Genomic DNA, 11,622 nt, shown 5'->3' on the forward strand with positions numbered 1-11,622 from the left:
GAGAGTTTAAAACATTCTTTCAGCTAAGGAAAAAGACCATGGGGTGAAACTTGTAGGCTTGTGCACATTTCTATCCCAGTGTCTCCATGCTCTCCTCCACATAGTTCAGCAGGATAAAGTCTTCTTTAAGTCAACTGGTTTGCTGATATTGGACATTTATTAAATAACAGATATCAGCCAGTCATGCAGTTTCCTCTCTGACCACAGTGTCATTGAAAAGTCTGGAAATCTGACATGAAGTTTTAGTTCCTTTGCACATTTTGTTTGTCTTCATTTAATTGTTCAGTAAAGTGTTTGCATATTAAACCCTAATTTAAAGGCAATATTGTATCCCAGAGTTTCTGTATACAGTTTGATGGACATGGTAGGTCACACTGCCTTAAATGGCAGTGATTTTACATGTTTAGCATACTATTTCCAAAATGTGTAAACTTCATGTTTCTGCTAATCTTCTCCCAAAGCAAGCAGTTGTATTTTAGAACTCCATTGTCATTTTTCCTGCCTTTATCCAGCCATTGGTTTCCATTCATTCCACTACCACTTGAAAATGAATTTTCAGAGACTTTCTGAAAATTCAAACTTTCTTCACATCACTGTTGTGTTTTGACAACTTAAAATTGAATGGAGTGACACAGAAAATAGTCCCAGAAGAAATGTCTGTTTTACTTAGCCAGTTATCTGTTATGTGGAAGAAGAACATTATAATGTGGTTGTTTTACCCATAAATTAAATTTTGAAAATGGAGGGATTTTGATTATATGGTGTTTAATCAAAGTGGTCATCAGAATGGTTTGTTGTGATGTAAAATGTGGGTGAATTATAGTAAAGGGGCCAAACATTCAGAATCACTGGTATAGTCCTTTAATAAATTTGGAAAGCACAAAAAATTCAAGTATATAACAAAACACACTCTACTTAATGCAGACTGGTCTTTTTTTCCCCAGCGTCCTTGTTCCTGGCCTAAAAACATCTTCATGCTGCTTATGCAGCTGCATAAAGCCTAGCATGAGGCACAGCTCTTGGCAAATCATGCTAATGTTAGCCACAAACAACTTTAAAATGTACAATTCAAATATGAGCAAGTTAGCAAAAGACAAATTACTCATAATCTTGACACCTGCCTGAGGAACTAACCTGTTAAATATGACATAAACGGAGCAAACCCATTAAAACAATGACAACCAATTTTTCCACACTTGGCACCAATTTCACACTATTCACACACTAGTTATTGACATATTGTCCCATTCCCCCGAGGTCTCCTCCCAGGTGGTCATGCTCAGAACACTTCCACCAGGAGGTGGACAGGAGGCTTCAGGATTAGATTCCCATACTATCTCAGCTGGCTCCTTTCAATGTGGAAGAGCGGCAGCTCTACTCCTCGTGTCCTCGCAGATGTCCAAGCTCCTCTCCCTATCCCTAAGGGTGCCCCTGACCACCCAGCAAAGGAAACTCATTGCCATTTCTTGTATCCGCAGGTGAGGATTGGAACAAAGCTCGACTAATAAATTGAGAGCCTTGCCTTCTGGCTTTGCTCCTTCTTCACAACACTGGTCCAGCACATAACTGCTGCCGCTGCCCCGAGCCACCTGTTCATCTTCATTCTACCCTCACTCATGAACAAGACCCCAAGATACTTGAATTCCTCCACTTGAGGCAGTAGCTTACTCCCAACTTGGAGCAAAACCAAACCACCTTTTTTTGGCTTAGCACTTAGATGTGCTGATCCTCATCCCGACTGTTTCACACTCGGCTGCAAACCGCCCCGGTGCATGCTGAGGGTCACAGCCTGACCAAGCCAGCAGAACCACATTATCCACAAAAAGCAGGGATGCCATGCTGAGGTAACCAAACTGGACCCCCTCCACACCCTGACAGTGCCTTGAAATCCTGTCCATGAAGACTACAAACAGAATTGGAGACAAGGATCAGCCCTGGCAGAGTTCAACACCCACTGGAAACAAGCTTGACTTACTGCCAAGAATGCAGAGACAGCTCTCACTGTGGTTATACAGGGACCGAGTAGCCTGCAGCAGTGCACCCAGTACTCCATACTCCTGCAGCACCCCCCACAGGAACCCCCAGGAGCATGGTCACAAGCCTTCTCCATATCCACAATGCACATTTAGACTGGTCAAACTCCCATGATCCCTTCAGTATTTGTGTGAGGGTGAAGATCTGGTCCAGCGTTCCACAGCTAGGTTGGAATCCGTATTGTTCTTCTTGAATCCGAGGTTCGACAATCAGCTGGAGTCTCCTTTCCAGCACCCTGGAGTAAGCTTTCCCGGGGAGGCTGAGAGGTGTGGTACCCCAATAATGGGAGCACACTCTCTGGTCACCCTTTTTAAAAATAGGGATCGAATAGGGACTTTCCCTCCACCCCCAGGGAGCTGACATTCCACATGCCAAAAAGCCAGTCTCCATACCGTAGGTCCAGTCCGCGGAGTCCGCCACTCTTTGTCTGGCTCCTCACCTGAGACCTCTCTGCCATGGGAGTCCCTACCAGGAGCTACATGCTTCTGGTAGCACAGCTCCCAGGGTCACAAGGGCACACAGACCCCCCCACCACAATAAGGTTGTGATTCCCTCCCCTACCCTCTCCCATTTATTCATTCTTTGGTGACATTTGGTGCTTAAAACAATTCTGATTCTTTTAATTCTGATTCTAATTATGAATCTGATTATGAATCAGATTCTACATTTACAAATAGTGAACAATATCTGCATCTACTAATAAATAAAAAAAATATGGCCGTAAAATAATATTTGATATAGCCGTTCAAAAGAGCTCTATAGTTGCCTGAGGAAGACCGTTTGGTCAAAACGTCGTCTTTTTAGTCAATAAAGTTTATTGGGAGCTCCAATTCAGTGTGCGGATTTTCCTCCTTTTTCTCGTTCAAAAGTGTTAAACATGTAACCACCTCCACACTACAGCAAGGAGATGTCATCCTGTAATTCTGTTTCTTCTTTGGTGAAATGAGCCTATTCAGCTCCATTCAGTTGTGTGTCCACCTCATGAGCTGTCATGTTAGGTTGAATCTCCCTCCGTTTCAGATCATCATGTCTGGGCTGCTGGAGAGAATGATGCAGCTTATCCTCCCATCACAGAGCCAGCGGTGAGCCCAGAGGCAGCCGTCTTCTCTAGGCTTATTGCATCTTATCAGCCACCAGCACACCTCACCAAACTCAAACACGTGGACAGGAGAAACTGCTCTGGAAGGGTGCTAAAACAGATAGCACTTTATTCTCTGCCAGTATATGGGACTGGGAAATGTGTGAGTGCAGCAAGGCTCTAAAAGACATCATCTGACAGATAAATCTGCCCCCTAAACTTTGCTTGGATTTTCTGTTTTGTGCACTATTGAAAACTTGGTGTTGGCACATAACACAACATCAATTTTGCCAATAAATAGCAGCATGAACACAACAGTTAACTGTAGATAAATCTAAACAGTCTTTAAGTGATCCATTAAAGTTTCTAGTTCTTCTTTTTGTCTCCATCTTTGGTGCCAAGTCTTGATTGATATGGTGTTTCTGCACTGCAGAGATCACCTGTCATACAACTTTGGTGGTGCAATCATGTAGTTTTAGATTTTCTGCTGATGAAATTTGAGTTTCTGCAGGTGCAACTCTTTTCTTTGTCTCTTTATCCACAACAGTTATTGCTGCTCATGCTAACTACCAAATTTTCCTTCTGTTTATTTCAAAAGAACCAGCAACATAACACATCACTTCCTGTAAACCGGAGGATTTTTCCCAGAAAAGAGCTACTGTATAGAACAGTAAATATTAAAGCTTTCTTGGAGCAGACACAGAATGAATCACTACCATGTTTTACTTTTATATAAAATGATGCAAATTATTACTTTAATCCTCAATGAATGCTGCACTTGTTTTTAGACTAAACAGTTTTTGATAGATAAAGGTTTCCGTCCAACTTGATGTAACTCTGTGAATTTGATTGGTGTGGTGCATTTCTGGGTCTGGCATGTGTTTGTTTATCTGTGGGAACATCGGCATGCATTGCCTTACGTTTTGTGACCACTGAAATCCTCGTTCTTCTCCCGCATAGCCACTCACCAGATTAGCGCTTTGTGATCTTTCAGTTGTGTAAAAAGCTGCAGTGACCCCCCACCTTACCCCCTAAGCCCACATGGCACCAAAGGTCAGCACCCTCCTATTTTAAACTATTCAGGGGGTCCTTGAGGTTCTTGGAGATCCAGACCCCTGAGCCTGGGAGGCACAATGACCGCACAGAGACAAACACTAACAAAAAGCTTGTGCAAAATGAGTGTACTACCTCTTTAGGGTATGTACTCTCAAGGTCTACCCTCGATCCTGTCATCCCACACTCACAAGCTCAGGCTTTGGAAAAAAAAATACTATAGAACTTTTTTTTTACTAAGACACAGTCACATTTAAAGACCCAGATATGTGGGCACATGGAGACATCATAACCCTGTGTTCCTTTGCTTTAATGAACTTCATATTCAGAGTAGTGAAAATGAAAGTTCCCACACATCTCCTTTAACCATAAACACATCTAATTTTCTAATTTTAAACATCTAATCTAATGCAGTTATTTTTAACAATGTTAGCTCAGGGGAAGTCCACTTGAATGCCTAACAGTTAGCATTTGGAGCATCCAGCCAGTAATATCACATTTTTCAAAATGAGTGAATCAGCCAAGCATCTAGGCTGCCAGAGAGCCGAGGTGATAATAAAATAAATAAAATGATCATCTTATCACCACAAATATACTGTAAGAATTTATATAATCTGGATTTACCAACCTGCAAATAGCACAAAATACAATTATGTGACACTGGAAGTGGCCTTGTAAGTAACTATCTTCATCTGAACTCTGCAGACTTTCCTCTTTATGTCTGGTTCACGTGATAGTGATGAAGGAATCTGAACCCAATACAAGAAGTAGCCCCAAAACGGGAGGTTTTATGGATATGCAAGGAGACAGCTGCTGACACGTGACAGCAGCTGACATCTATCTCTTCATATGTTCTGTTGTGTGCTGAACACCAGAGAAGAAGAGCACAGACGAGCCATCATGCTAAGCTAAAGTTAGAGGGACTGGAGGCGGGTTTGTTTTGCCACCTTGACTTTTCCACTGGCTTTGTCCCTGAAGAGCTGAGGCTCACACACAGTTGGTAGATTGACTGTAGTTGGTGTAATATCCACACACAGTTAGAGCACTAGGATGTGGCGTCACAAGGCCAAATAGATAACAGCCCTGCCCACATCAGAGTGAAACCAAACCAGTGACCATATGGCAGAGCGGAAGTGTGGAGGACACTCAGCTCGGTCTGTAATTAGTAGATATTCTGGAAAATCCAACAACTGATTCATCTTTGGACTTTCTGCTTTCATATATCCACATCCTCCTGCAGTAAACATAATGCATCACATGATGCCTGAAAAGTGTTTGGATATTCCCTAAAATCCACATGTGCACGACATGCACACATTTGGAGTCAAATATCCCACATCAGTCCCACAGTGATTATATATATATATATAATACTGACTGAAATGTGATTTAAATGCAATACACGTTCCTCATTATTTATATCAGTATACCCGAACATTACACAGAGATCAGGGGAGTTTTCTGGCAGCCTTGGACAGATTCCGTGTTTAACCTTGTTTAGTCTAGCTTGTCTCTCTTCTTCTACATTTGTTGCATTTATTGCTTCCTCTCTTTCTTAGCCCTCCTTTGTTTTGCCCTCTGCTCCCCCATTTGATGAAGCGTGTCGCGGTGATGTTTGGAGTGCTTGTCTTCACACAGCATGGTACAGCGAAGTCAACAGAACGTACATATGTTAGCTTTCACACAAATGTGATGCTGGTATTAAAGTAATAACATAGCACAGTTCCACTTTCAAGTAAATGCTTTTTGCTTCTCTCTGTCATCAGCTGTAACAACACAACAGTGATTCCACCTATATTCTGCTATTATTTTGTGATCAGCACAGGATGTAACAACATAGCAATATGGGCAATAATGGTAACATAAAAACATCAAGCACAACTGATAACAGCTAACATGACAATAGAGACACAGAGGAGGACATCCAGTGCGACCATGTAACAGATCTGGGACATTCCACCTTCGAGCACGTGTTCCTTTTTGGCAGCAGTACAAGCTGCCAGACAACCTAACAGCAGAATTATCACTTTGGAGAAATAGTGTAAGACCCCAGGAGAATACTTCAATTTAGTGACAGTAACATGTTTCCAAAGAGAGCTGACCTGTGGACATTTCTACATTATGTGCATAAAAGAATCAACAGCTCTTAACAGACGTACATCACATAGTGGAAAGGAAATTGTGGAGATTTTGTATCCTTGTATATTCAGGTTATGAAAGCTTATATTTATTTTGATTGATTGATTGATTGATTTGTTTATTTAAATGTCAAACACCATGATTGGTGCCCAGCCCTCATGGGCTTATTAGACACTGATCAATACATTTAACAAGTAATATTCCCACAATTACATCCATGAAAGCCATGTGACATACTACTGACCAAAGCAAAGCATAAGAAAACCTACAAAGATAGGGACACCTACAAATAAAAAATGGTTTGTCATATAGGGTACAAAATACTTTGCTGCCAATACCAGGCCTTTTCTATAAATTTTGCCAAAGCAAAAACATCATTTTCAAACAACCACCACAGAATCTCACCTTCATATTTCCAAAATACATCAGGATTTTTTAACTGAATTGATTCAAAGAGAGAATTCCTTAAATCACAATATAAAGGACAGTACAAAACAAAATGAAATTCATCTTCTACCACCTGGAGATCACAAAATTCACACAAACGTAAATGTTCTGGTATACCTTTAAATCGACCCACTTCTACTGCCAGAGGTAAGGTACTAGTTCTTAACTGAGCACAGAGGGACGTCTGCCTTCTCTTTAAATTAAAGTTTGTTGTTCATAATACCCTTTGTCTAGCAACTGTTTCCTAGGAGGAATCCTCTTATTCACAGGAGGTGTTGCATTTTACATTTCCATTTGTTTGTAATAAATAGAAGATCTGGGTAGTTTGTTTAAACATAGAACTGGAATTGGAGTAGAACGGACTCTCCCATTCAAATCAACGGTGCCATGCCAAGCCATATCCAACTACTATTACAATAATGTCAAATGGTCCATTATTGCGAAACCCAAATAGTCCAGAAAATGTCACATTGGGCCAAAAGCCCATTAAGCCAATGGCCTGTTATCCTGACAACAAACACCCATTGCTCTAAGAATACACACTCTGGACCGGTTGTTCAGTGACTGAAGGTGTTGCGCCAAGTTTTGCATTCCTGCCAAGAAATGCAGCCACCTCTAACCTTAAGCTGAGGAAAGCCCTGCCTAAACTTAACCACATTTACAGAGTGGACATTTTTCGGACGATTGGAATTTCGGAATATGGGTCTTTGGACCAGTGGGCGGTCCCCAAATCAACATAGCGGGATGGGAGGAGCATCAGTCATTTTTTGGGCATTGTTGCCATTGTAAACAACTGTGGCCAATGAACCAGGCTTCCATTTCCAATTGGTGGTAAGTACAGTAACATTAATTACTGCTTTTAGCAGCCATGGTACAACATATCCTCAGTTCTCAAGCTAGTGCAACACACTTTACAGCCCCACTGACATGTGTTGGCACCATAGCAAATCACAATCCCCATTTTATTCTGTACCAGCCAAATGACCAAACAGTTCCATGACCCCTCTTCTTAATTCAACTTTTGTGAGATTACCACCTAAATAACTTTTGCAACACGCTGGCCTGCCATGAATTCATGTCTAAATGTAGAAGCAGAACAAGCTACGACCTTCATGATGTTATGCTAATTGTAGAGGCAAATCATAATTGGCCTTTTTGTTGCTTATCAATGTCTGTCAGCTCCCTGTCAGAGTGTGACCCCTAGTGAAGCTTGCCTCTTTTGTGTGTTGAGCGGCAGCACCATTTAATAAGTGGGTCGAGCGAGCCCTTTTCATACTCCATCAACCTTCCCTCTCCCCCTTCAACTGAGTAATTAGCTCCTCGATAATTGCGGATCAGCACGAGGTCGTTTCATGTGATAAAGCCAGTGGCCTGGCCTCAGCAGAGCTTCCGTTTTCATTGTTCCCCAGTTACACTGCTACACTGCTCACTGTGGTTAATGACATGCATCTTAGTGCACCAAACGTACTCAGATCTTCTCAAATACAATGCATTGCAACCTCTTGACTTAGGAAAATGCTTCATACCATCATGGATACACTTTGATCGTGTTTTAAAAATGGCTAAAACAAAGACGGCCAACTAAAGATTGCTGCTGAGCGATCTTATTGATTGGTTTGATTTTTTTTTTTTTTTTTTTTTTTAAATTTGGAATGATTTATTTTTGCAAACCAAGAAACAACCAAATTGTTCAAATTAACAACTTTTCAAGTAGCACTTCAGAGTGCCTGCTTGCTGTTGTGCTGATGTGTGGTGGTTGTATGAATCTAGATCATCCGTTAGGCATTAAGTCCTAAACCAGGCTAAAAAAAGAAAAACAAAACAAAACATGGACTGTAACAAAGAACGAACTCTGTAAACTTGTAGAAAGAAACCTAGAAGAAACATGTTCAACTTGTTCTCCAAAAACCTTTCCTTTACTGCACAGCTGCTATTACTGTGTCACAGGAAGATCAAAGGTGATACGTTTCATCTGAAGAAGTCAGCTTGGCTCAGTTCAAAGTAGTCGGTTTTGTTTTATGGCAAATAAAACAAAACTCCTCAGTTAGAAAGTCAAAAACAAAAGGAAAAAACAGAGCAGGCTGACAAGAAGCTCAGCATCATCTCTTGGTGGTGCAGCTCTTTGGTGCAGCACAGGTACTGGATCCTGTTGCATGGGATTCAGCTCTTGGCAAAGTGTCTGCCACTGGCTGTTACTGATTAAGGAAAGCATGCAGGAATACGTTAGAGAGGAAAATGGAACAATGTTTGGAAAATATGTCCGCTTCCATGATGAAACAATTTACAGTGAACTATTTATGGTACAGTAAGGCTGCTGTAAGCACTTGGTTTCATGGCAGAAGATTTTTGAATTTTTTTTTCTTTTATGAAGTGGACATGCCTCTTGGTTGAATCACTGTTAGGTGTTTGAGACTAATTCATTCATTCATTCATTCATTCATTCATGCATCTATTATTTATTCATTAAATAAGCAAACAAAAAAGCAAACATTGGACTAATATATTTATGATTGGGCCTTATTATTATATTTCATGGTAGAATTGTGTATATGAAAAAGCAGCAGTGATGCTAAATAAATAAATGCGGCAGTTAAACATTACATTAATTGTTGAAGTACCTGCAGTCTGCATTGCCACGGCTATCTTATAACAAGCTTGCTAAGTTCAGTGCTCAGTGTTCAGTTCAAACTATTGTCCTAAAAAAGGTTTGCTAACTCCGGTTTCTTCTCCAAAAGTTAGAGAGAGAAGAAATAGAGAGGAAAAACATGTGTTGTTTCATTTGGAAACGATATGAGAGGTTTGTGATTCTCCTCTTGACAACACCGCACGTTTACTGTCAGCTTGACTCTGGCTGCCTGCAGAGTGAATGCTGTGTTACACCTTTTAATCCATGGAAGGTTTACATCCCAGTTTGATCCGTGTATTACATTCCTTATCAACAACCATAAGTGGACACTAAAATCAAAGAGCCTGCAGTGCACCCCCCCAACCATCGTCCAAACAAGGGCGAGAGACTCCACCGGCCTGCATGTTGGCCCACGAGACAGGAAACACACTGTGGTCACAGGCTGTAAAAAGACTAATTATATGTTTAATGGGTCCCATTCTCACGTTGCACTAACATCCCTTTGGCGTGTGTGTGTGTGTGTGTGTGTGTGTGTGGTGGTGATGGTGTGTGAGTGCGTGTGTGGTGGTGGTGGTGGTGGGAGGAGGAGGAGGGGTAGGGGTGGGCGGTGCAGACATTAAGTCTACCTTTGCCCAAAGAACTCCAAATGTGTAAGATCCTATTATTCAGTACCACAGTTAAAGTAATGGAGCTTTGCACTGACAGTCATGATCTGACTTCCAAGTTGGAACGTCCCACCTCCGTGTGACTCCGTGTTCCACTGCAAACAAGCTGGATGCCCACAAGACGACAGAAAAACCTTGACATGTCCACTGACAGCAAATGACTCACTAAAGAGAGACACTGACGAAAGCTAACATCAGCCACTTACCAAGATTAGCCATTACAACTAACTGCTAGTGTAAGGTCCATTGATCAAATTAAAATAATAAACTGCTATACATCTATAACCACTCTAACATAAAGACTACAGAGACTGCCAGTTCCAACTTCACTGGCATTCCATGGCACTGTATCAAAGGAAGTTGGATTTATCCTAGCTCCTGGCTCAGTGGGAAGCTCTGTGACAATCTTCATTTTCAATATTCTACTTTGTCACAAAGGGCATTTAAAGTGTTTTTAAGCTGCTGAAAATGAGTGCCTCAGTGAGCTGTTTTGCAGATGAGCAAGAGGCCACAGCAGAGTGCTACGTTGCTCGTCACTGAAGCTAGCAGTGTGGTTGTGCTCTGTATGATTATTAATGATGGGCATAAACATTTTAAATAGCTTTGTTTGACTAATACTGGTTATATCCATAGGACAAACCTGAACAAGATGCCATGTCAACTAACCCAGTGCCAATATTAATATGAGCTATGGGGTCTGCCCATTGGTCCAAAGGTCCATTATTCCAAAACCCAGTCAGAAAAATGCTGCATTGGACCAAAAGCATGTTCGTGTAACGGCCTGTCATCCCGACAACAAACGCCCCTTATTCTGAAACTTGGGTTTTGGAATAACGGGCTGTTGCATTCCTATCAATAATTTATTAATTAGCATTTTGCCAGCAGCAACAATTGATATAAAAAGTGTCTTAAGGATGATAATTCAAAAATGATATTAGTTGATGTATTCTTTTTCAAAGCACAGTATAGCTAGTGAAGTTCTGTTTGCACAGGGATTTTGGAGAACTAAATGGCAGAAAAGCAAACTTGCGGCAAACAAAATTATTGCCAGACTTTGCTTCTCTGCACCAAAACCTATCAAGGGCCTGGACTGTTAAGTCCACCTCATGTAAATGAAGCTAAAGCAGTGTGTCAAGAAACAAAGCAGCCTTCCCTCCTTGGATACCTCACTTTGTTCTGTATTATTAATCTGTGTTTTTTTTTTTTTTTTTTTGTACATCCCAGGAGTGTTGTAATTCACCTGTTTGCTGTCTGCTTTGACCTCAGGCCACCTAATACTTTACGGCATTTTCTAGAATGGCTTTTGAGAAGCCACAGAGAACGTGCACACACTTGTTACATCTAGCTCTTAGTTTTGCATGTAGGTGCAGAAAGATAACAAAAGTGATACTAACATCATTATTATGGAAGGAGAAAAGGAGTTTTGCAACATTTAAACATAATACAACATATCTTGTGGCTGCATTGCATTCTGGTCTATAGAGGCTAAAGTCGGTGGAGGAATTGGAATCTTCTGGGATGGACCTCTGCCTGCTCAGTGTCTGCTGAATGGTGCAAGGTGACAAGTTCAGAAAGAAGCC

Source organism: Myripristis murdjan, chromosome 9 (genome assembly GCF_902150065.1).
Source record: "Myripristis murdjan chromosome 9, fMyrMur1.1, whole genome shotgun sequence".
Taxonomy (NCBI): Eukaryota; Metazoa; Chordata; class Actinopteri; order Holocentriformes; family Holocentridae; genus Myripristis; species Myripristis murdjan.